The sequence below is a fragment of the Rattus norvegicus genome, chromosome 17 (assembly GCF_036323735.1).
Source record: "Rattus norvegicus strain BN/NHsdMcwi chromosome 17, GRCr8, whole genome shotgun sequence".
Taxonomy (NCBI): domain Eukaryota; kingdom Metazoa; phylum Chordata; class Mammalia; order Rodentia; family Muridae; genus Rattus; species Rattus norvegicus.
In genome coordinates this window covers 87171246-87198630 of record NC_086035.1, presented here as the reverse complement: position 1 = coordinate 87198630, position 27385 = coordinate 87171246, and the positions used below count along the sequence as shown (strand labels likewise).

The window sequence follows — 27385 nt, the reverse complement described above, 5'->3', positions numbered from 1 at the left end:
GGGAACACCCATAAGGAAGGGGAGGGGGGAGGGGGATGTTTGCCCGGAAACCGGGAAAGGGAATAACACTCGAATGTATATAAGAAATACTCAAGTTAGTTAAAAAAAAATGTCAGCACTTTAAAAAAGTTTAATATCTCTTTAAAATATCCAAAATCTCTTTAACTGTGGGCTTCAGTAAAATTCAAAATAAATAACACGTTTTCTTATTCCAGTAGGGAAGAACCAGGGCACAGTTACAAGTTCAAAGCAAAATCCCAAATCCAATAGTCAGGGATAAAAGAGGAAATATTTATTTTGCATTGTGGTTTCAGAGGTTTTTGTCCATGGTCACTCGGCCCAGCTGTTCCAGCTCTAAGGCCAAACATCACCTCAGGGGCTGGCACAGAAACAATGAGGCTCTGATCATAGCAAGAAGAGAGGGGCTAGGGTTAAACACCCCCCCCTAAGGGCATTTTCTGAGTGACCCTCCTTCCTTCCACCAGGCCTCACCTCAAGTGCTACTCCATCCCAATATTACCATTACTTAGGGATCAAGCCTGCAGTGTTTCCCTTAGGGAAAGTTAGCAGGTAGAGACTAGGAGGAATGTAATTTCCCCACACCTATGGTGGGCTTGAGATCTTGAAAAGACTTGAGAACAGTCACAGAGGATGGTCTCCTGCTTCTCGTTCTCATGTTAATAGATTTATATTTTCCCTCTGAGTGTTTGCCTTCATATTTGTCTGAACGCCATGTGTAGGTCTGGTACCCAGAGACGTAAGAAGAGGGCATTAAGACCTGGAGTGACATGTGCTGTGAGCCACCACGTGTGAGCGGGAAACCGAACCCAGGTCCTTTGAAAGAACAGTAAGTTCCTTTAACCACTGAGCTATCTCTGCAGCCCCATAGTGGGGGGGAGGGGTCTACATTTTTATTTGCTTATTTTGGGTGTGTGTATATCTCGGTGAATGCATATCTACTGTGGTGGGCATACTTGTAGAGGTCAGAGGACAACTTGGAATTTATTTTTCTCCTTGTACCATGTGGGTCCCAGGGAATCAAACTCAGATCCTCAAGCAAGTACTTTTACCTCCTGAGCCAACTCAGCCACAGCCAGCCGCTAACATTACCTTGCGTCTCCTGGGGGATGGGGGGGTGGGGAGAATGGAAGAAATAGTCCCTTGAAATTGCCTCAGGTGAGTCAAGAAAAGAAGGCAGTGTAGGGTAGTCTGAAGCTGAGAGGGATACATTGATCACAGGAGTGTGAGGGACCCAGGAAAGGCCAGAGGCACAGGGGAAAGAGTTTGGAGCAGAGGGAGATGTGAAAAGTCAAGCTGACAGAAACACTGCTTACTGCTGCTAAGGCAGAGGCCTCTGTGGTCAGAGTGTGAAGCCTCCTGGACACCCGCTGTGGAGAGAGGAAGCCTAAAAAAATAAATAAATAGATGGATAAATAAATAAGGCGGGGCTGTGATTCCTGATGTGGACAGGTTCCTTTTCTAGGCTGGTTTGTTCTGGCGGCTTAGATCCAGGTCCTCAAACTGGGATGTAGAGTAGACAGGAACCCTGGGCCTTTCTCTAGCTTTGGGTCTCCCTTCATTTTTCCCTCCTGTGTTTCTTCAGAGACCAATCTTTTTTTTTTTTTTTTTTTTCTTTTCTGGAGTAACACATTCTTTCCCGATGTGGCTTATATGAACCAAGATTCAAATAATAAAAAAAATCTGTCCTCGATAGGCTGTTTTAAGAGTTTTGCTTCCCCTGTAGGCTGAAGATAAGGTGATATTGCTCTGGGCAGCTGTTAGAAAATGAAGACTTCCACATGAAGCCTAATGCTGCCCAAACCTGGATAACAGCGTTTCCAGGAGACAGTGCACAGGTCGGGCCTGAAATCTACCGAGTAAAAAGTCTTCACAGAACAAGACTGGGAATCTGAATTTTACTAGATTCAACGGCTTCCCTTTCCTCCCTTTCTGACAGTCGAACAAAGAACAAAAGTTGGGGTATATTTACAAGATGTCAGCAAATCTTGGTCAGGGGCCTCGTTTTGAAAAATAGGCTAAGACCTCCAAATCCCGTCACCTGAGTTCAGGCTCCCACACAGAATCGCCGCTACTGCTCCCGAACCTAAGAGTGGGGCACCCACGTGACTCAGAAGCGCCCCAGAGTCCAGAGCAGCATCTCCGGTGGTGGTTTCTAAACTCAGAATGCTGGGGCACTCCTTAAACTCCGATTAAGCCAATCAAAGCCCACTCTTCATGAGGGGCCTGGGAATCTAAATTTAACAAGTGCTCCCAGGTGACTTTTATCACTAGGCAAATTAGGTACCATGGCTTGAAGTCAGTAATGGACCATGTTTATTGGGCACACACCTGTCCTGAGTACTGTTAAAGCACTTTCATGTGGATGTGGTTATTTTCTCCTAACAACCCTCATCTTCAGTTCACAGGGGAGCCACGCCTCTTTAGCCAATTAAGGGTGGATTTTACTGTTTGAGTCTCAGGGTAACCTCATTTCCATATCTCTAGTCTCTCGATTTAGATTTTAAGTTCTCTCCACCTTGAGGTTAAGCACTTGTTTGTGACTGACTTTTACAAAGGGTTCCACAGACTTCGATGCCTAAAACAGAGGACCCGCGCCCTCAGGCACCGGCGCCCTGGGTAACTCAAAAGGAATCAATCAACGGCTCCTCCTGCTCTTTGTCCTTACAGTTGGCCTGAAAGATGCTACCTTGATTTTGGAGATTTGAGACAGAAGTTGGCTGCAGAAGGTGTTATTGAGAGCAAAGATCTTTTGAATTACACTGAGAATCAGAGTCCTGCAGAAACTGAACCAGGAAAAGGAAAACAGAACGATCGTCTGTTTGTGCTGGCTCTGCAAGCCAGGGTGCTGGCAAGGCCGGAGAATTTCAGCTGCTAAGAAAAAGGTAATGGATATTTCCAGTTTCCTGTCACGCCCTCCTCCCACATTCTTATCCTCTCGCTCATCGGTCTGTGGAGATTCAGAGTTTCCAGTTTACTAAAAGCCCACACTCATTCATCCCGTTCTGATTCCTCTTACAGTTGCCCGGACTTCACAATTTGTACATCCTAATACTTTCCACATCTGTGTTTATTCAATAACACAAAGCAGACACTTCCGAGCTGTGTCCCGTTCATCTCTACCCCAGGGACAATCAGAACAAATGGTGTTTGAGTCCTCTGTCTTCTGCCAGCAGTATCCTGACTCCTTCCACATAGGGAAGTCTTGCTTTGCTCTGGAATTCAGAATCCCGCTCTAGAAACTTAACATTCTCATTAAGTACATCCTGTCAGTTGTTCTTCTACTTGATCCTAACAGGCTTAGGCTAGTAATACTTTTCTTTCCTGACAGATAAAACTAGAAGAGTGATATTTTTAAAGTTCAACTTTTTTTCTAAGCCTGTGTCTGTGAGACAGCTCAGCAGGTAAATGTGATGTTGTGGGAATTTGGGGAAGTCCACCAGTTACCACATGTTATTGGGGACTTTGGGGTCCTCCTTGGAGGGTATCAGTCCCATTTGTAAAAGGAATTTAAAGACATTTTGTTAGACTTTAAAAGATAAACTCTGAGGAGGGAAGCTCTAAGTTTCAGCAGCTTCCTGGAGAAAGATGAAGAATTTCTTAGAAAAGGAGGTTTGATCTAAGGCATAGAAGTCAGACCATTCCTGGCAGTTACCTGGTAGGGAGGGGAGCTGGAGAAGAGGAGGAGAGTCCAGAGTGCTAGGAAAGGGGTGCTCAGAAGAAAGGTTACAGTGTTCTGTGTGATTCAGAAAAGTGGGCAGAGCCACAGGTTCAGGGCTTCAGTTCCGTGACTGCTCCTGAGTCCAGATATTCCAGGGAAGAAGTGCGTGATCTAGTTAAAGGAATAAATATTCCTCCTATCTCTTTAGCATGGGCTGAGGTGAACCCTCTTTCCTGAGGGGTGGTCTCTTGGCCAGGTAATTGGCCCTTTAGGATGAACTCAGTGTTTTGAGTAGGTGTTAGGTCTCCATCGAGGCCAGAGAACCTGCTCTCCCTAATGGACCTCCACACAGCCCCAATCCAGGCTGTGGTAATGGTGCTTTCTACCAAGCTTAACCCCTGGAATTCACATGGTGATAGGAGAGAACCAACACACTCTCTCTCTCTCTCTCTCTCTCTCTCTCTCTCTCTCTCTCTCTCACACACACACACACACACACACACACACACACACACACACACACACAGAGAGAGTAAACAGTTTTTTAAAAGCAATTTGTTTGTTGGTAGGTATGACTTCTAAGTCTACGTTCTTCCTTGTAATACTCAGTGTTCCAGCATTTTCTTCATTCATTGACTCAAGTACATGTGATTTCCACAGGGACATGGAAAACAGACATGTGGAGCTTCTTCACCCTTGAGGCACAGCGATCACGGGGTGGAAATGTTACTAGAACAGTTGTTGATTTCTCTACCAAGTCAGCCTCACCAAACCACCTATAAATGCAACGGATGAGAGGCACACCAACCAAATGGACTGCCCTACCTCCACCATGCACCAACATCCCTTGTTATCACTTGATACAGAGCTATTGCCTAGACAGCCACATGCTTGACTCGCTCACGCCCTGGGTGACCTCGGGCACGGTGTACCTCCACTGGGCAGATGACGCCCACTCAAGGACGAGGGAAGCCGTAATGCTTCTGTGCAGGGAAGACTTTCCCTCCGTTATCTGTTGAAAGTTGCCTACTCGGCAGCTAGAGAGATTAAGTCAGAACACCGTTGCTTAATTGTTGGTGGGCCCATATGTTCTGTGTCTGTCTCGAGGATCCAGTAGCGATCTTCCATTTGGTGACTTAACTGTGGCGCCATGGAGTAGCATTAAGCTGTAGATTCTTCCCAGGACTATGGGACATACACAGAGAGAGGGTGCATCGGTGCGTGTCCTCTAATTTGATAACTGTTCCAGGACCGCCTTTTGCATGAGAACAGAATGTGCTGGCTAGATGAAGCGCGGGCTCACAAACAAAGTCAACCCACCTCTACCCTCTTTACCATTACCTCAGCCTCTACTCCATTTCAAACCCTTTTTCTTAACGCTCACCTTTTCTCTTTTTTTTTTTTTTTTTCCGCAGCATCTTCTCTATGCAGCACAGCATTCTTTCTTTTCGCTTTTCGGTTAGGCGTGGAACCCAGGGTACGGAATATGCTGGTCAAGTGCTATTGGACCACATCTCTAGCCCGCAGGTGATTTTAACAGTAAGCCAGACCCTCTACTTCTTTACTCTCTTCTTTAAAATATTTAAACTGCTTTCTAATTTTACTTAAAACAGTTCCAGATGTCATACGAAGTCTGCTTCGGTCCCCGACAACATCTCTATTCTCCATCCATCTAATTTCTCGTTGCATAAATGTTTTTGGAAGGAATCACTAACACTTTTCTGGGACTGGAGAGATGGCTCAGTGGTTAAGAACACAGACTAATTTTAAAGAGGATGTGAAGTCAGTTCCCGGCACTTACGCAGGGCAACTTCAGACGGCGTCTAACTACAGACCCAGGTGAGTGCAATGCCCCCTGCTGGTCGCTATGAGCGCTGCACTTACATGCAGAACCCCTCCCATTCAGGCACACCCCATACACCTCAACTAAAATAAAATGAAATAAACATTTTTCTTCAATTTTATAACTTATGGAAACTTGGCAAAACTATTGAGCTAAAATATATAACATGGATTCCAGGTAGTACCATTGGTAAACACATCTATTATCAACCATCTGCTTTGTCAATCAAGGGGCAAAAATCAAGCAGAATTCTCTGTACCAGCCAAACAGTGTTGTACTAAGGATGAGCTGTGGCTGTTTTAGTGATGGTGATTTGATTGGCAACTGATTGCTCTATCAAGCAAGGATTCTGTAAATTTCATACATAAGGAATTTCTCAAAAATTTTCATCAATTATTATTTTTTTTACTAAGTTTACTGTAGCTTAGATTTACTAACAACACCCAACCATCTAACAGCAACTCAAGGAAGAGTCGACAGTGCCATGATCTAGAAATAGCTGACAAACAGTAAGCCGTTAGGGGGCTTTGGGTCAGTGATGGATGGGTTCAGTAGCATGCTGGCTTCGTCCCAAGAATCTCATGCTGTCACACTTGGATAAATGATCCTGAGGCAAACAGTAGACCACAGATAAAACCCACAATTCTACCTGAGCAGAGCCAATGAAAGGCAGCCCAGATTGTTACTTAAACACATAGTTAGAAAAGTAAACGAGTCCAGGTAAAGATATATAATTACTTTGAAAAAGACTGTTTTTCAAGATCACAATTCCCTTAACGACCCCCTTCTTAACCAACACTTATTTATAGCAGCTAGACCCTTAAGTGTTCTTGGTGCAGGAAAGTCATGCTTCAAGGTTCAGTCTGGGCTCTAACCAGATTGGGCCATGGTCATGTTTCATGACCCAGTACAAGGGATGGGCCACAATACCCTTTCATTTTCATTGTGATTTTGAAGCTAACCCATTTTATCCTGAAAATTCATTTTCAATTGACTCTCAATAGCAAAAAAAAAAAAATAGTCATTTTTCTAGACATTTTTAATTTAGCCTGAAAGAAAACCCAGGGGTTTAAAATGCTTAACCATTTTAATATAATTAGAAAATGTCATTTAATGCCTTATCTTCAAAATACAATCTCTTGAAATAAACCTGAATGAATCAAGTGTGTGGAATCAGCAAACACAGGCAGACTAAGAGGGCAGATTGACATTAATGGATTTTGATACACCCATTGAGACTCTCATGGGCGTCACAGGCTCTAATCAGCCCAGGAAATACAGAAGAGCCAATGATACAAAGAATAGGTCAAAAGGAAATTCAGTAATCAAAATGATTGCAGATCATTGGCACACTTAGAAACGGCCTGCTTTCTACTTGAAAATCTTCTGACTTGGGACCCAGATGGATGGCTCAGTAGTTAAGAGTGCATCTTGCTTTGTAGAGGATCTGAGTTTAATGACCAGCCCCCAAATCAAGTGGCTCACAACCATTGGCTACTCCAGCTAAGCCAACACCCTCTTATGGCCTCTAAAACACCTGACACCTGATCTCACCCGCCCCCACTCTCTGTCTCTGTCTCTGTCTCTCTGTCTCTCTCTGTCTCTCTCTCTCTTTCACACACACACACACACACACACACACACACACACACACACACACGCAAATACATCTTTTTCAAAAGTTGCCTAACATGAAAACAAGCATAATATCTACAATCCAATGCTAATAAGCTCCTTTTAAAGGGAGAGAAAGGATTGCAAAGAGGAATGCATCCCACAGTTCACAAGAAACCTGAGTACAAATTAAAAGCTTTGTTTGCTAGCTCGGGCTGTTGCAGGTGGGTCTGGGCCTCACAGGTCCAAGCCTGAATGCGCCCCCGCCCCAAATAGTTCCTGAAAAGGGAAGGAATTTTTATGCTGCAATGGCTTTTCCAACATCTACTCTATGTGATATCTAATGTTATTTATGCAAATGTTAATAGGGTAAGAAATTCAGAAGATTGAATTAGGTACCCAAAAAAGATTAACAGGTTTGTTTTTTTTTTCTCCCTTTCATCTAATTTAGTGAATTAAAGAAACCAGGAATAAACATTGGGTCCCCAATTATGTTCTGGTTCCAATTGTTTTTAACCCAACCACTATTTTAACATTAATTATTCATTTTAATTAGCATCAGTTCATTTTTCAAACAAAGCTTACACTTTAAACTGTCTTTAGCCCTAACTACAGAAAAGAACTTGTTAATAAGAGGTACAGTCGTCCCTTAATTTCCATGGGAGATTGGTGTCAGGACTCCAGGGACTGACAAAATTCACTAATGGGGCAGGGAAGATGACTCAGTAGGTAAAGTGCTTGCTGTTCCAGCAAGAAGAACTGATTTCAAATCCCAGAACTTATCAAAGCAAGGTGTAACATTGACCTTCACACACACACACACACACACACACACACACATGCTTACCCCCATGAGCCTGTACAAAGATATATAAATATATATATATATGCATTTCCAGATTACTTACAACAACTAGTGTAATATAAATTTTATGTAACCAGTTGCTAGCCTGACTCATTTAGAGAATTATGACAAGAAAATGGATCTTCAGAGTCTGATACTGTTTTACCTCTGCGATTTATTTTATGTGGATGAATATTTTGCATGTATATATTTATGTTCAGCGATGCATGCATGGTACCAACAGAGTGCAGATGGGGGAGTCAGGTCCCCCGGAACTGGGAGTTGGGATGTTTGTAAGCTACTAGGTGGGTGCTAAGAACTCATGTCTGAGCCCTCCGAGAGAGCAATGAGTACTCTTAACAAGTGAGCTAACTTCCCATCCCTCACAGATTTTTTGGTTTGCTTGGCTGGTTTTAGCATTTTTGATTGGTAGTTAGTTGAATAGATAGATGTGAAAACTGCCAACATGGAGGGAGAACTGTATTTCAAACCAAAAGAAAGCAACCCCAGCCCGAAAGGAGGAAACATGTACTTCTGCAAGTTGTGTTCATGAGGAGAATGTGTAAATGTGTCTCACTTGACAAACACCCACTTCCGTGTAGCAATCCGTTTTAGCTTGCTTCTAGATTCTGGGTAGATGAATCCAGGGTGCTGTAGTGACGATTTTGGAATTTTGATCTCTTTAAAAAACACAGAAATATTATAAGAATGTTTCCGTTTTAATCCGAGGTGTGGAATACGGGGCTGCTTCAGACACTCCGCAGCAGCTGATTTTGCAAAACGCAGGTATTTTCTGCAATTGTGTGACACTTGGAATTCTGGGGACTTTCCAGAAGGTATATAAATGCTAGGGCCCCCAAGAGGTGGGTGGGGTGTTGGTTGCTGCTGGTCTAGGTTTGTTAAGTAGTTGTGGACAAAGAAGAAACAAGAAGAAATTAGCTATGGGGACAGAGAAGCTCAAACTTCCCCCAAGGAACTCGAAGCCCCTAATCAGCGGGAATTAATCTGAAAATAATATCACCCTCTTTCCCTTCTCTTTTTGCTCTCCTATCTAGAGTTAGGGGCATGAAGGGAGGGAAAAGAAAAAAAGAACCCACAAAGTAGCAAAAGACCAGCTCCAGGGAGCTAGGAAAAAATCGTCTATCCAGAACTTGCTAGTTACCAAGGGGTGGGTGGGTGACATGCTGCAATCTCTCCACAGAGGAAGCTATGACTGACTTCAGTGGAATCAGATGAGGCTATGTATGGCCAAGATCAACACCAAGCAAGGACCGAAGTCCAATCCTCAGACATACGTAACCTGCCCAAGTATATACTGCACACAGCTGGGCCCTAGAAAGGGTCCCCTGCCAAGAAGCAAAACTCTCCCAGGACTTCCTCTGCCTGCATTCTCTCAGTCCCTTGGTGCATTTGCTTTACCACTCTGAGAACCAGCTACATTCTCTGCTCCTGTGGGACTTTGTGGAATGTATTACACATATGATCTTTTAAATTTAGATGCTAACACCCGTGACTCCCAATGTGCCATTTATTGCAAACGAGTCACGCTGATCTTGCATGGGGCGAATGCGTACCCAGGTGCACAGAGCCAGCTGCATCAGGATTACGGCTTCCCCTTGATGGATCCCGGTGGGTGAAAGCGGTGAGAGAGTGACAGAAAGCAGAAAAAGAGTGGCAGAATTGAGAGACCATTTAGACCAGGGGTCCTCAGCCTTCCTATTGCAGCCACCCTTTGATGCAGTTCCTTGTGTTGTGGTGACCCCCAACCATCAAATTATTTTTGTTGCTATACCATAACTGTAATTTTGCTACTTTTTTTTCCTAGAAATACATTTTATCCAATTAGCCACACTAGCTGGGACCCAGCAGCAGTTGCCAAAAGGCAATTTTTCTACACTGGAAAGGAGTCCTGACTTGAGTTTTCCTGCTTCCAAAATGTTTATCAAATCCTGTGTCTCGAAACAAATGGAACATCCGTTGTCAGTGAAACTGAGACACGTTCCTCAGGGGAATGGCTGTGAAACTCCAGTCTGTGTCCGAAGGTCAGCCTTTCCTACTCCTCTTTACAAATTTATTCCTGAAGTATCGTTCCGGAAAACTGGGAATGAAGGTCTAAAAGGTTAAGGGAGGAGAGCAGATTGGGGAGCGCACACCAGGAACACAAAATTTAAATTGTACAGACTCCAGCAGTTTATAATAGACTACTCCGAGACACCAAAGGCTGGGGGAAGGAACTCAACATTCTGCAGAAGCCAGGGCTGTGTGCTGTGTGGAGATCTGAGCCTAAAAAGTCACTGCTTGGAGTTGTAATCCCCCAGCCCACGCCAAAGCCTGATTTCTGCACCATGCCTCTACCCCACCACTCAGCCCACCACCGGGGTCTCCAGATCCCCGAAGGCGGTTATCCCTGCAGTCACCTGAGTCTTCTTCTTGTCCACATTCAGGCGGGCTGCACCTCGGAACAGGATAGGCCTATTTTTAAGAACCTTCGGAACAGGTTCAGAATCATCAAACAACAAAACCGAAACTGGGTAACTTCCCACCACTGTTGATGAACAGCTCTACCATATTCCCATAATTTTGGGGGAAAAAAATAATGCTTTGGTTCCGACTTGTCAACCTCATGTGGCAGGTTCCCAGTGAAGAGCTGGTGACCGTCAAGGTGCCTCACCATCCTTCAAGGTTCCACATCTCCTGGTTCACCAGCCTCACGGACTGGTCAGGGTCCTCGCTGAGGAGGGATATTGATCTGCTGCTCTTGAACTCTCTGATCTCTCTGAGGCCTTTGTGGTGGGATCTGAGAGTCAGGCATTCTGCCGTGGCTGTGGTGCCGGCACTTTGACCACATGAGGTGGTGTCGCGTCACTGGAACAGCCCCACTGGGAGGAAACTTCTTAGTAGTCACAGGTGCCCAAGAAAATGTCCTCATGTCCTCCTATGTTGGGGCCACGTCTTCCGGGGCTGCCTCTTCCGGAACCAGGGAAGCGCTCTTCTGCACATCCTCAGGAGCGGCTTCTTCCAATGCAGGCTCGGGCTTGATCTCTTGAACAGCAGGTTCTGGCTCCGCGTCTGGTTCCAGTTCCAGTTCCGGTTCCACAACCGGTTCCTCTAAATGATCCTCCAAGTCATTGCTGACAGTCTGATCATAGAAAGTTCCAGAATCATCAGGCACCACCTCAGGTGTTTGCTGTCTTTCTTCGGGTCCCTCTACTTCCTTGGATTCCTCTTGAGGCTCTGTGACAAAGCCACGGAAGATCTCATCTTGGTATCTGATGATATCGTTGTGAACCTAGACTTTGTTGGCAACAGAGCCCTTAGGAACAAGGGCCAAGGTCTGCATGAACCTCCTCAGAGCTTGGCTGTTGTTGGACAGTAGCCCCATCACCTGGACCACCACCCCCTCATTCAGAATTGCGTGAGCCTCCACATGGCGGATGTTGGAGTGGCACTTGGTGAGGTTTTGTGATATCACTTTCCTGTGGATTTCCTTCTACAGGAAGATTGCATCTGCTGGCTTCCCATTGGAATCCAAGCCCCCGTGGGCATAGGAAAAGCTCTTTCCTTAAAATCTGTGCAGCATGTCCGTGGCCTGGATCAGCAGGGTGTAGTACTGTCGCACAAATTCCCGCCCAACTGGCAGGGGACTAGGCTTCTCCATAACCATCGCATTGGTCGGGCGGCTGGGCAGGAGGACAGTACTACTGCGTGGGAGGAGGTGGTGGTGTCCCTCATGCGAGATCAATTTTGCTACTGTTGTGAATCGTAAATATTTTTTGGAATTGGACGTTTACCAAAGAGGTCATGACACACACTGATTGAGAATCGCTGTTTAGACCAATTTAAATGACAAGAAACCAATGTCCAGGAGATGCTGGTTAATGCCTAGTAGAAAGAACATAGTTGCCCAGCGCTGAGTCCCAATCTCTTCAGCTCTCAGCACAAAAGTCACACCCAACCATGCATACTGTTACACAGTGGATGCGCAGGCCCCTGGGAATTCTTGGCCCCCAGCTGGAGGCACTCTTTTCGAAGTGGGGTCTAGAGGAAGGAAGTGGCTTAGCTGACTGTTTGGCCTTATAGGTTACAGCCTGGCCTTGGTTCCCTCCCCAGCTGTTAGCCTCACCATCCCCCATCCTCCACTGCACCTTTCCCACCCCAAGCATCTTCTCTCTAAAGCTGCCCGGCAAAATAAACTCTTCCTTCTTTAAGTTGTTTCTTTCAAGAACTCTGTCAGAACTTTGAGAAAAGAAAGTAATTCACTTGAGTGACAAAAGGGAGATACTTGTGTTTATCATTATTTTTAATTCTACTACTGAAAAAAAAAAGCTCAAAGTCATATTTTAAGCCAAGTGTCATCCCCTTATTCTAAAGTCGAGTTCTATAGGTCATCTTTATCATCCCTAATTCACATCCCTGTTCCTGTTAAGCCCTTACTGTAACGGAGCCTCATTCTAAAGGGAAAAGCTTCCTGGGGGTCAGTTTCCCAACCACCAGCTCTCAGGTAATTAGTGAGTTGCCATCCCTAGATAAAAACATAACTTTGCAGGAATGAGCAAGCTATTCTAGTTCTTCCTCTCCATCTCCACTTAGGCTTTAAATACCTCCATGTCTGAGCCTACTTTGTGATCTGCACAGCAGAAGCCTGAATCTCACTGTGCTTAAGTACAGACAGATCAAGACCACACACAATGTCTCAGTTATGTCATTTAAAGTAGTTCACACTGTTACAAGAATTCAAGTCTTTATTACTGTGCCCTAGCATTAAGAACAGCACCGAATTAAAATTCGGGATGCAGGGCTCTCAAGGACCTCCAATGCTATTTTTATGTTGTAGCTGTTACATCGGAAAGTTGTGCATGTTCACACGTGTGTGTGTGTGTGTGTGTGTGTGTGTGTGTGTGTGTGTGTGTGAAACAACTCAACACAGCTTAAAACGAAAACCAGCAATTCCCACTGCAGCCCTCCCATTCCCCAGACATAAGCCCGCCCCTGTACCCTTTACTCTGGTATTTATTTGATTACACACTTTAACTAATGTGCATACCTTTTGTTACGTTATAGTTCTGTGAGTCGATGTTTAATGCTATTATCAATATAAATGCAGTTTGTTGATAACATGTAAATGTTATTTTATAGAAATATTAAAATATTTGATTTTTACTTTGAAACATTACGAGTCGTTTAAGTATCGTTGGTGTGTGTCCACGTGTAGATGGATGGACGTGTGTGGGTGCCATGGGTGCATGTGGAAGTCAGAGGACAACTTGCAGGCATTGGGTGCTGGGATTGAACTCAGGTCTTCAGGCTTGATGGACTGCAAGTACTTTTGCCTCCTGAGCCATCTTACCTGGACCACACACACACACACACACACACACACACACACACACATCTGATCATGTATCACTTCCCCATATATCCTTGGGGAATTTCATCCTCACATGAACTCATAGCATGGACATATGCAGCCTGGAAGGTTATATATAGTTCTATTCCTTCAAATAGTGACTACTACTACCTAGGTGCAGTTAATAATCTGACCGCTGTCGTAAAGATCTTTAAATCAATGTCCCACAGGTTGGATGTCATTCTTCCAAGGCAGAACTGAGAACATAGTATTCTGGGGCTGGGGACATGGTGAAAACTGTTACCTAAGTTCTTCCAATGACACATACCTCTGCAAAACATCCGAAGTACACATGAGAGAAGGGGGTTATTTGCTGAATGTCTCTCTGGTGATGGAAGGCAGCTGACTATGTACGAGGCTTTGTCACAGCTGTCGGGGACACAGGATCCCTGTATCAGGTTGAGGGAGCAAAGATATTTGTACCAGTGCATCCCTGAAAGGGTCTCTGGAGAGGGACCCTGGCAATGTGCTGTTAACACTCAAGTCCTTTCTCACCACAACAGCACTCTCAAGTCACTGACTTTGTTGTCTGCATCTGCTTTAACTAGAATCTGCTGTTTCCGATTAAGAATACTGAATGGGAAAAAAAGAAAAGAAAAGAAAAAGAACAGTCTAAAATAAAAATAAAAAGTCTGCTCCTAGGTATGATGGAGAAAGTTTATTGTAGATAAAAGGGAGAGCACAGCCAGAGGCAGAGTCACCTGGGAGAGCCCAGAGTGGACATGACCCTGGACCATGTGAAGGGAGGGAAGAGGGCACAGGAGAGAGTTTAGAGGGGAACCAGGTGCAGCAACCAAGATGGCAAAAGGTTTTGGGTGTGAGGGCAGATAACTAAAATGACTGGATTATATAGGGAAGATCCTCTGTGAGAAAAACAACCCGGGGAATGAGTTGGAAAGTTGGTGGGGGTAGAGGGCAGGGTATGTCAGCCATACTCTGTAATAGGTAGGGACTGAGGGTTCATGGGAGAACCTGGCACCCCAGCCAGACCCACTCTGCTATGTTAAACAGGCACCCGGCCATTTGTTCCAGGCTTTGAGACTTAGAGCTTTCTCACTGAGATCACTGAACACATAATTAACAGTTGGAACCATTGTTTTTCCTCAACATTTGCAAGACAGTATTCTGCCACCTTTCCATTGTTTGAATCTTATGTTAGTCAGCTCCCTGTTACTGAGGCAAAGCACCTGAGATGATCAGGGGACAAAGAGGAAAGCTTTACTTCGGGTGACAGTCTTGGACATTTCGGTTTGCAGTCAACTGGCCTTGCTGCTTTTGAACTTGTTTGGGGTATGGGAATGAGAGAGAATAAGGAAATGAACAGGACCCACAATTCCAAGGGCACCTCTCACACATAAGACGAGAAAAACTCCCACTAAGTCCTATCTCTTAAGGTTTCCACCATCTCTCTACTAGTAGTATGCAGCCAGCGATGTTCAACATGCAGACAATAGCGAGTATGATGTCATGCCTTGTCTTAAGACTGCGAGTGTGAGTTATTTCCCTCTTTGTAGGCTTTGATAACCTTCCTTTCGAAATTCCTAATAAAGGGGCTGGAGAAATGGCACTGTAAGTAAAGCGATCGTTTACACGTCCTTGCGCATCCATGGGAAGGTTGGTTATGGTCACTCCTAGAAGTTTTGCACCAGGGAAGAGGAAGTGTAAAGACAGGAGGATGACGTTGGTCTAGCCGGCCAGCATAACTAAACAATCTGAAGACTCAGTGGCAGACCCTGTTTGAAGAAAGTAGAGTGGGAGTCAACACCTCAGCATTCCCTGTTAGCCTCCACAGGCATGCGCACTTGTGTTCACATGCAGAGAAAAGGCTCTAATTCCCACAATGCATCGCTTCAGGGGTCCATTCCCATGTGAGTCCACAGATCCAACTTCTACCGCTGTCCAGGATGGCCCTGTGGATGCCGAGGGACTTTGCAGTCTGGAAATTCATAGAGTTCTAGGAAATCTTTTTTCCTAATCTTCCCTGTCAAGCGGTGTCGAGTTCTATTTCAGGAGCACGACAGTCAGATATTAGACTTCCTAGATTAATCTTTTTGGTTTCCTTTTTCATCTCATTTTCTATGCCCTGCTTCCTTGTTCTACTTTGAGTGATTTCTTCCATTTTATCATCCAAATTTCTACTGAATATTTGACTTCAGCTGTGCTATTTTTAACTTCAAGAATGGGGTTTTAAAAATAGCATTCTACTCCCCAGGGTCCAAGACCTCCCTGCAGATGTCATGTGTGGGTTGATTTGTGTCTTATCTCCTCTTTGGGGTTTTGTTCTTGGTCACTATGTTCTTTTCCCTCTGCTTGCCCTGTCCTTTTTTTGTGATTTTGCAGTTTTGTTTCCGAAACACTGTGAGTGCCCTATGACACAGTGCTGGTCCTCGGAGCAGGATGCAGAACCTGGGTGTTGTGGTGGAGTGTCTCAAGACATGTAGCTTTTACTAGGGATCCCTACTGTCTCTTCTTTTAACCCAGACCAATGACGAGAGCCTGCCTCAGGTCAGTGTGTAAGCCTGACAGTCAGAATACTCAAAGCCAAGTCGAGGCAAAGCTGCGGCCTCACCTTTTAACATCCAAATTCCCTGCTAGATGCCTGATTGCAATATGGCAGCCTTTCTTGATTCTCTATCCAGAACCCATGATGTCAGAGCTCTTGGGTTTCCCCAGAGTGGGAAAGCCTTTGTCAACTAGATATTAGCATCCACAGAAAGGACTCAGGGGCCCAACACCGGCTCCAAATGCATAGCCTTAACTCCATTTGTGCTGCCACCGTCAGAGGCCACCAAGGGCCTCCAGTTCTCTCTTCTGCCTCCAGTTCTCTCTTCTGTTCAGGATTCTGCCAAATGAAGCTGAGCCCAAATGCCAACTCCCCAACTGGACAAAGTCTTCTGCCATCCAGCCAGATCAGTTTACTATGCACTTACTGATTTCTACAATCCATTGCCCTCTTCTGCACGATCTTTGTTCTCACAGGATTACCTCTTTTGTCATTTTAATAGAAAATACTCTGGGGGAAAAGAGGTAGAAACTTGCTGAAAATGGCAGTTTCTGAGACCTTTTTAATATCTCAGGGGCACAGCCTGCATCTGTTTTATCTGTAGCAGAGTTGTGACCGACAGAACGGATGAAGCAAGACCTTATCACTGAGCTGTATCCTAACTCTATACAAATTTGAAGTTAAAAGACCAAGCCTGTGGCAAATGTCTTTAATCTCAGCACTTCAGAGACAATAGCAAGCACTCATGAGTTAGATGACAGTTTGTTCTACATAGTAAGTTCCAGGCCAGCCAGAGGGACATAGTAAGACTCTGCCTCAAAATTAATTGGTAAGTTAGTTAATTTTAAAAGTCAAGCTAAATATTGATTAAAAAAATCATTTCAAAATGAAAACTAGTCAATATCATTGTTCCCAAAGGGATGTATAACTTTTAAGTTCTGAGATAATTAATAAGCAGTGATATATACAATCAATGTAATCTTAAGGAAGATGGCTCATAGGTAAAGATGCTTGTTACCTAAGTCTGGCAACCAGAGTTCTAGCCCCAGGAGCTACATAAAGGTAGAAATATAACCAGTTGTACAAAGGTGTCCTTTGACTTGTCCACGTGTGCTAGGTGTGTGCACTCATACACGCACATCACACATAATAAAAGGTTTCGAGATGAAGAGATGGCCCAGTGGTTACGTACTTGTTGCAGATCAGAGAGCCCCTCCCCACCCCGACCTCACATCATCGCCCACCGGAGATTCCAGCCTGAAAGACAGAGACGGACAATCCCCCAAAGTAAACTGACTACTGAGCTTAGCTGTACTGGTGAGCTCCGGAAACCCTGAGAAACCCTATCCTACTGAATGAGGAGGAAAAAAAACACCTGAAGCCAATCCCTTAGGCCTCTGCCACATGCATGCTCCACCATGTACATGTGCACACGTACACAAGACGTGTGTACACATGCAGGTAAACACGTATACATACATGAAAATGGAGAAAGGCCAAACAAGCTTCAATTGAAAAGTACCTTACATCATTATGCTTTGAGCAGAGAGCACTTGGGAAAGAGGACGCTCTGCCTGTATCTCTGAACTCATGTGTCTCCTCTGGAAGAGGCTCAGCCTCAGGAATCCCATCCCTAAAGAACTTTATCAACCACAGAGGACAACTCGGATCCTAGGAAAGGACCCTGGAGGTTGGCGCCATGCCCAATGATGTGGTCACTTAGCGTTCTCCGACAGCCTTGATTCACTATTCACCATGCATGCCCTCCTCCTCCCTTCCCTAGGCTGAGTGTCTACCACTCCTACGGGAGCCCTAAGTCTTTTCTCCTTTCCCTACAGTGCACAGCAGAATCCGAGCTTTAGTCAGTTGTCCCTTCTTCCGGTTCATGTGTTGTGGGACTTCCAAAAATAAATGTACGATTGCTTTTTCTATTAATTATGTCAATTTTTGCATAGCTCAAATCAATCTAGAATGATGCAGCAGATAATTTTTTACTACGTAAGAGTTACATATTAGTTCACTGTTGTAGTTCTCCAGTATTACAGAAGTAGATATAAAATGCACTGAATTCTAATTCTAGACCTTGTGCACACGGTGTTACCTACAATTAATGGCACCATGGCTTCTGAAATAGATTCAGTGATTGGTTCCATCACACCAAAAGAGGTCAACAATTTACTTAAGGTCTTCAGCCACAGTCCAAACCCCCCACTCACCAGCAGAGCTCCAAAGAAGCTCTAATAAGCAAACTTGTGAGCAAAGTGGGATTATAGACTCTTAATTATTAATTAGATAACTACTGATGTACAGTCCAAGAGCTTACACCACACTGTACACGATGCTTCTCTTAGGCAAGCGGTATTCGCTGATTCTTTGCTTCCTACATTTAAAGAGTATTTTGTCTGTTTCTGAAGTTACTCATCACATCAGTGTGGTTGGCCTTGACGCCTTCTGACCAGTCATCAGAGTCAGTTTTCAGTCATTGTAATAAAAGAGCTGAGAAGGTCAACTTAAAAGGGAGGATTATTTGTTTTGGCTCAGTTTCTGAGGCTTCTGTCTCGGGCTGGTTTACTCCATTGTTTGGGGCCTTAAGGAGAGGCAGGACAGTATATGTGTGTGGTGGTTTGAATACACTTGGCCCATGGAAAGTGGCACTATTGGGAGGTATGGTGTGGGAGAAAGTACGTTACTGTGGGGGGTCACCCTTGAGGTCTCCCGTGCTCAGGCTCCACCCAAGGCAGATGACAGTCCCCTTCTGCTGCCTTCAGATCATGGATAAAGATGTAGAACTCTTGGTTCTTCCAACACTATGTCTGCCCACACCATGATGATAATGGACTGAACCTTTGAAACTGTTAAGCCAGCCCCAGTTTAAGTCCTTTATAAGAATAGCCTTGGTCATGATGTCTGTTCACAGCAATAAAACTCAAACTAAGACACTGTGGGAGAAGTGTAGGGGAGCAGAAGAGCTTGCATCAGGCAGCTGCGAAGTAAAGTAGGAAGGGGGCAGGGTTCCAATGTCCCCTTCAAGAGTATGCTCCGAAGACCTAATATCCCTATACTAGACCCCACGACCCAAGCACTTCCCAATACTCCATAAGCTAGTGACCAACACCTTTAGCATGTGAGCCTTGGGAAACATTTAAGATCCAAACAAAATAAATAGATAAAACAAAACACAAAGGAACTCCTGACAGAGATGAGGCAGATGATCTCCAGGTACCCTCATTTACTGAGGAGCTATTGGTAATGCCCCAGTGGTTGGCTCCACACCCATGCACATATGGGCAGCACTAATCAGAATTAATGGGTTATAAAATAAAAAAGACAAGAAGTTGGAAGTTGGGAGGGGGAACACTGGGAAGAAAATAGGGATTGGAGAAAAGAAATGGGGGTAGGGTATATACGAACATGTTTCATTGTAACTTTAATTTTTTTCAAAACCTATTTTTTAAATGATGGTTCTTAAATGCTTTAACCTCTCTTTTAGCCCACCACCCACCAGAAATAGTGAGAAAGAAAAGATACTGGGGAGGAGGGTATTTAGAAAGGTTCTTTGGAGGAACTCCCCATCTGTGTTGTCAGGAATTTGGTAGTTCAATTCACAGGTCAGCAGTGGAAGCTCAATCCACTAGCAAACCCTTCACAGAAATATCAGCAGTCCAGTTCGGCAGAGTCGGGATAGCAGCCGCAGTGGCACAGCCTAGCAGAGACAGACAGACCTCAGCCTTGGCACTAGTCAGCAGGAGGGACCAACAGGAGTGTCAGCAAAAGTCCCGTCTGTGCCTCTCTCTCTGGGAAGCAATGATCAGTGAAGACATGAGACCAACAGGCATTTAGCTACGTAAGCAAGCTAAGCTCAGCCTCTGTCACTGCCTACCGAGTCTTTTTATGTCCCTCCAAATAGCATGCGTCCTCCATGGGTCTTGCATCAGCACGTATGTCTCCCTGACCTCACTCTGCCAATCAGCCTGCATCCAAGAAAATGGCAAGAAACTGCAGCACACCACCAGAAGCTGCCTCTCTCTCTGTGGAGTCCCAACGAATGCAGCTCAGTTATGCAATGTAAGGCAGACCAAATACATGGGCGTCGTTAGCAAGGAATCCTTCATCACGTGTCCTTTCATGTGCTCGCTTTAACAGAACGTCCTTTCAGCTGGGTCTGCTTCAGCTAAACCTTCCTTCTCAAGTCCGCCTCAGCCTTCACCTGTGTCCACTTCAGGGAAACACTCCTTCATGTGTTTGCCCAGGCAAAACCCCATCCAACGCAACTGACTCTCCAAAGAACCCTTAAGTTTCCACTTCAATTGAATAGATATTTGAAATTCTCAAGAATATGTTTTTAAAGCAAGGCACGCTAAATGGTTTTATCTAGGCCGCCACCTTTCTCTGTGATGCTGAAGAGCTGTTAGACTCAGGACAGTTATCACTTTCTCCGTATCGACTACTTTTGACTGATTTCTGCTAAGAATATGTGACCCAGTCTCCATGGGGAGGCCCCCTCCTCCTCCCTAGAACTTGGCTGGCGGGGTGTGTTATTATTCCCTTTGTGTCTGCTAACCCATTCATGATTCTTTAGTGAATTTCATTTTGGAGGATGATCCTCATGGTTAAATCCTAAGTATGACCCGTTTATACAGCCTCTCGCCCACTCCACGGTGCAAGCTCCCTCTGTCTTCCTTTCTGGGGAAGTGGACTTCAGCAAGGTCTAATCTTATTTTACATATTCAATGTTGGTAAGTTAGCAAAATTAGTTTGTTCACAGATGTTAGCAAATATAAACAAAGACTGATTTTAAGCAAATCAGACCACTTACAACTATTCTAAAGGGAAAAAAAACACACAGAAAGTTGGCAAATAGAATCAGAGAAAAAAAAAATAACACCAAGAATATGCTAATCGAAGACAGTAAAGAGCCCAGAGAGGAAGAAAAACAAGGTTTCTATATTGTTCTAAAGAAAGGCAGGGCTTACACTGGACAATTTTTTTTCCCTAGATATTTCTGATATACCACCAAAGAACAATTAAGAATAGAAGGAAATAGAAAACTAATTTAAAAATGCGGAATGCCTTGAGTGGGTACACTTGATATGTGGCAATTACATTGTTGAGGGGCTCATAATATCTTAAATCGAGCCACCGTAAGTCTACTCTCATATAAAATGACATAGTTCTATTTACTTCAAAAATACCTCAGTACTATGTATCTTTCTCCATATGTAAACTCTAAGTCCTTTCTGAAGTACAGATGCGGAAAGACTGCTACCCTCTACCCTCTACTGTAATTCGTTTGCCTTTTTGTACAGTGTTCTGACCCACCACACTTCCTGACACAACGTCGTACTCTACGGTGGCTCCCCAGCGAGGAAGGGGACAGAGGCCACCGGTGCCATCCTGACTCATGAAGTTTTCTCTCCCTCGGCAGCTAGACAGAGATGTGACAGTGGTGACACACCCTACATCATGCCCCTGGTGACATGTCTGGGGAGCAGTATGCCATGCCAGTATCTCTTCGAGCTGCCTTATAAATCAATGAAGTCAGCTCTCAGCAAAGTGCTGTCCCTAGGAGAACGCCAGCTTCTGCCAGGTAAAATGGACAGATTTAAAAACAAAACAAAAAACAAAAAAAAAAAACCAAAAACTGAGAATTAGTTTCTCTTTTAGAAAGTTCGACCTGTCGCTGAAATCCCTTTGGCTTGGAAGTTCAGGTGAACTACTGCAAGACTTCTACTTCAAGTTTACTGTATTTTATTGAGGTAATGAACATGACTTACAGTAAAAATGTCACTAAAAGATCACTCCCCCTTTAGATCTAGTGAGCTCTTGCAGCAGGCTGGCTACCGTAGTGAAGTGACTGCAGCATGAGGGCATTCTGGGTGCTCGTACCCTCAGCTGTGGCATTTCCTCCTGCTTCCAGCCCTCTGAGCAGCATGAGGGCATTCTGGGTATTGGTCCCTCAGCTGTGGCATTTCCTCCCGCTTCCAACCCTCTGACATCATCAGACTTGCTCACATTTCACTGCAGGCAACAACAGTGTGAATGCTTCCTGTTAGTCTTTAGAACCGAAAGCCTCCCTGGAGTTTATTTTACAGACTGGCTGCACGTGTGTTACCCGACACACTGGCGGAAACTACCTTCGTAACTAGCCACTCTGCAGCTGCCCTTAAATGAGCAAAGAAAGGCAGCTGTCTTCTCTCCTTCAAACTCTTAAGATTAGGAATTCAAAATCAGAATATCCATTTGGACTTAAATCAGTGCTTCAAGTACACATGAGGAACTGTCTCTGTATATATACATTGCCAACCTACAGGCATCTTCAGTTCAAAATTACAGTTATGAAATTCTGGCTCAAAGAGTAAAAAGCTTCATCAAGAGCTGTGTGTGTGTGTGTGTGTGTGTGTGTATGTGTGCTGTGTGTGTCTGTGTCTGACTGTGTGTGTGTGTCTATGTGTGCTGTGTGTGTCTGTGTTTGTGTGTGTCTGTGTCTGTGTCTGAGTGTGGATGTGTGTCTATGTGTGCTGTGTGTGTCTGTGTTTGTGTGTGTCTGTGTCTGTGTCTAAGTCTGTATGTGTGTCTATGTGTGCTGTGTGTGTCTGTGACTGTGTCTGTGTCTGACTCTGTGTGTGTGTATCTTTGTGTGTGTGTGTCTCTGTGTATGTGTGTCTATGTGTGCTGTGTCTGACTGCGTCTGTGTCTGACTGTGTCTCTGTGTGTGTGTCTATGTGTGCTCTGTGTGTCTGTGTCTGACTCTGTGTGTGTGTGTGTGTGTGTGTATGTGTCTGTGACTGACTGTATCTATCTGATTGTACCTATGTGTGTGTATGCATGTCCACATAGAAGAGTGTATTTTCTACTTCAATTGCATTAAAATATTAAATGCACATACTGCCTTGGCACCAAGTCATCCCTTCTTCAAATCACCCTTGTTTGTATTTTAATTGTCAGTATGTGAACGTGGGTGCCTAAGGAACTACTCAACATCTCACTATGAGAAGAAAGTAGTTTCTGCTCACAGGCTTGAGGGCTAGGGACATGAAGAACTAGCTCGTTTCCAGGACAGATGTAATCACACTCACTCCAAAGCTATTAACAACGACAATCGAAGGAAGCTGTCAGGTCTGTACCTGGTGTTTGTGCACAGTATGATGTGGAAGTCAGCTGAAGTTTGCACTGCTTCCAAGTGTAGGGAACTCGTGAACTAAACACAGCAATGTCTAAGCAGCAAGGAGGCAATGGCAGATGTGTTTGTGAACACTTACCTCTGCAAGGAAGGAAGCAAAACATAGGCAGTTTGTGACAAATTGGGCTAATTTTGTGGATTAGTACAGCCAGCATTTGACATTTAAATTAGGTACTACATGCACAAATTCAGAGACCTCTTCAATGGCCAAACCCACAATACCGTCAACAGTTACCAAAGATCAGGTAAAGGGAGTGGGGGGCAAAACCATTGTCTCCAGTGGACCAAATCTAAAGCTTAAGCATTCGATTTGCAGGACAGCCCCCTGACCCACATTAGGAAAAGTAAAACCCAGTTATCCATTAAGAGTTCATTCTAATGAAGTCTCTAACTGATACAGGACATCACAATGGGGACTTAGGACCAGAGAGTGACAATTGTGAGAAACCAGAAAGTTTGGCAGGGACAAGTAAGAGGGAAGTTGGTAGAAGGCCTCAGGAAGCAGAGACGCTGTGTAGCATAGACACTTTTCAGCCACCCACTGAGTTTCACAGCAAAAGGCCCAGTCCAGCAGCGCCTCACCCCCCTGGGGGATTCGAAACGCAGGAAGATTAAACCAATTTAAGTTATTTTCTAAAGGCACACAAATTCTTAAGGGAGTCCATCTAAAGCAATTACTTTGTTTGCCTTACATTTTTTATACACAAACTGGCCATTTATTTAGAAATTTCAATTGTGAGAAGCAAAACTTGGATTACGGTTTACAAAGAGTGATCTGATAACAGTGAATTCCCTCTCTGATCTTTTCCTTGGAGAACAATTGCCAGTGACCCAATTTACAGCAGAGGAAATACACTGACAGTTTTGATCTGATTCATGCTAACTTACCCTGGCCCCATTGATCAACTGGCACAAGCACGCTGTCAGTGCTACTGAATACGCCATCCTGAAAGAATGTTTGAAATGTGCCCAGTGTTTCAGGCCAGCGACAGAGGGGAAAGGGTGGGCTAGAAACTGCTATATTCTGGACTTGGTTTGGTATCCTCATCCAAAGCAAGCCAGACTGAGACTCTTAAACCAGAGGGCACAAATTGACCCAAGTTGGGTATGGCTCTATTGGTTCAATTTCTTAAGATGCTTGAAAGGTGACACAAAGATAAATTTAATTATTGCTAAGTCTATTGATTACAGAATCCTAGTATTTTGGAGCTAGAAACGAAGCTCAGTGTTGGGTGTGTGCTTAGCATACAAGACACCCTGGCTAGAACCCCAAATATAGTCTTTTTTTGTAATTGACCATTTTAGTTTAAGTGCCCAGATAATTTTATCAATGATTATCCCCCGAATTTATGTCTTTTCTCCATATCATATCCAGACACTAGATGTTTTTCAAAGCCCCGATTTCCAACTCATCCTCACTCAGATGCTAAGCACCTTCTCTGTAGAACCTGGGAGTCCACAGTGGACATAAATAGCTTACACCCACTGTACTTATACACATGGGAATACACACATGGGATACATACATTCTGGCATTTCAGTGACTGACATCGTCTAGATTACTCCTCCATGTGACGACTGTTAAATCAATGCATGCCACACACCCACTCCTGAACTTATCAGGTATGCTTGTCTTCGCCAGCATTCTGTCGCCATAACTGAGCACAACAGGCAGGACTTATCTCACCGTCCTGAAGTCTGGAGAGGCCAGCACGGTGACTGTTTGCAAAGAGGCCCCTTCGTGCCATATCAAACCATGGCTGACGGCATTAACTGAGGAGCAAGATGGCAGACAGCTGCTTTTATACCAACGCCAGTCCCTCAGGGTCCCAGTAATTCACTGACACAGTTCGCTCTCAAAGAGCCAGCCTCTCAGAGCTGCACACACGGCTGGGGATTGCGTTTGTGTTCCCAACACTGTCTGGGGGAGGTTCCCAACCATAGCAGCTCCATAGAAAATCGAACATAGGAACACGTTCCTTCGCAGATGCCTTGCCAGCTCTCCCTTCGTATTGTGTGAATTAAGAGAAAAAAATATATACATTCACTGAAGCAGTAACATTATCTCATTGTTTTTAATTTGTGGACAAAAATCACAAAGAAAAACTTTCATCATAGGGCTGGTTACATGTCCCAGAGCAAACCAATCTTGATGGTCATGGATCCTCAGGCATTTCATCCTATAAAATGCAGTTTCAGAGGAAGGCTTTGTATAGATATAAATGTAATGAAAGCTCCCCAAGCACATATTACCTGCAGTGACTTAACCCCCATTACATTAAATACATTAAAACAGGTGAGTTTTAGCTCTGAGGAAACGTCTGAGCAGAAAATGAACAAAAGATTCAGATACTACGCTTCTGCCAAAATGCTAAATTTCCCCGTTGTCTTGGATTTTAGGCAGTGATCAAATGCACATTAATAATTATTTTATCATAGGGCTTTTGGTTACTTTTGTTCTTCTGAGGTAGGGTCTTGCTATAGATCCCAGACTGATCCAGAACTTCCTATTTAGCTCAGGCCGGCCTTCAGCTGTTTGAGCTTCCCAAGAGGGATTTACAGATGTTTATTATCACAGCTTTTAGTCTTTATGCCACTTCAGTAAAATATTCAAGTTAACAGTATGATTTCTCACTAACTTACCTAAAACAATTATTGAGTTTATTTTAGATCTTATCCTTACCATGTTTTAGAGGGAAATAAAGAGGGAAACTTGGTATATAGTTCACAGCATCAGCCGTCTCCTTCATAGGAGATTCTGTGTCTCAGCTGCTCTGCAAAGAGTAGCTGAAGGAATAAATGCTTAATAATCTGCTAAAATTATAAAGACTTATAAACCATATTACCGCCTACCTTTCCAGATGTGCATGTCCTGTGCTTAGTGATCAAGTTTGCCACTCCTGACACATAAAACTGTCACCGCAGTGGTAGAGAATATGAAACAGAAAGAAGTGAATACTGTATTTTCTTCTTCAAAGACAGTTAAGGCAAGCAGAAAGTCACATAGAACAAATGGGTACTTAAGCAAACTACTCAGACCAGACAACTAAAAACCATCTCATACACCCTCACAAAAAAATGCTGTGTGCATGTGAGAAAGGCTCCTGGCACCGCACATGAAGAGCATCACTCTACCCACGAAGATGTAGATATAGCATTGCATTGGCCGAAGCTGATGATTGCCCTCACGTATAAATACTGCACTCTACCTCACTACCATGCCATCTGATCTTAGAAACTGTCAAAATCCTCACACTTTCCCGTAGACACCTATGGCCAGGGATCCTGATTTGAAAACACAGGTAACCTATTCAGGTCAGTAAAAGGCTTAAGGATTCTTTGAGTAGCATCATCCAGGCTGCTTTCTGGGGTAGGTTCTCAACATGTCCGAAGTTGATTAAGTGAATAAGGCAGTGGCTAGCCACATAACTCAGACACCATTTGTTCCTGACCACATTATGTAACCAGTGAAGACAGAGAACAAAATTTTACCTAAACCTCTAGAGATCCACAATTAACATTTAAATTTTTGATATTTTGTCTTTCCTTGATAACCACCATAATCCTTCCAAGCATGTAGTTAACAGACTCCAGTGTCTGCAACTGTGGTATGTTAGCAATCTACTGAAAAGTAATTAATCCAAATTAGTTACTGTTATTCTGCAAGACACCTCACAGCCAGCATTGTATACACAGAAAGGCGTGGTCTTCTATTTGTGTTGCTAGAACAAAACACTTGAAACTGGGTTAAGTATAAAAGAAATTTATTTCCCTTTTAGAGGCTGTGAAGTCCAAGAAACTGCCCCCTTTCTTATCTGGTAAAGATCGGTTACTCAGATAGCAGTCTCCAGGCATCCATGAACTAGAGAGGTCCAAAAAAATGCCTAAAGCTAAATCTTCCAGACTTTCTCCTGAGGCTTACGTCATTTAAGAGGCCAGAGCCCTCGGACTTAATCTTTCCAAATGCCCCACCTAGTGGGAATTGTGATTTCTGAAAGGGGCACATTTTTATCATAAAATGCATTTTAGAATTAAATCTGGTTAACACATTTCAAAGTAGATTCTCATTGCCATGACAACCAGATTAGGTAAATTCTGGACACCACCTTGGCAATTCTTTAATACAGAAAAGTCTATGCCAAAAGAACAGGCCACAAAGTATGACATTTAATTAGACTTGGGCTGGTGAATTACACTTCCTTGTTCATTAGCCAAAGGGAACAGATATAATTTGATAGGAATTATAATTAGAAATAATGAGAATTTCTTGAATCACTCCACCTTTAAATTATATTTCATTTAGACTTACCCTTTG

At 44.0% G+C, this 27385-nt stretch overlaps 1 pseudogene; it reads right to left on the bottom strand.

The window, feature by feature from the left end:
• Window positions 1-27385, bottom strand: G3bp1-ps3 (G3BP stress granule assembly factor 1, pseudogene 3; annotated as a pseudogene).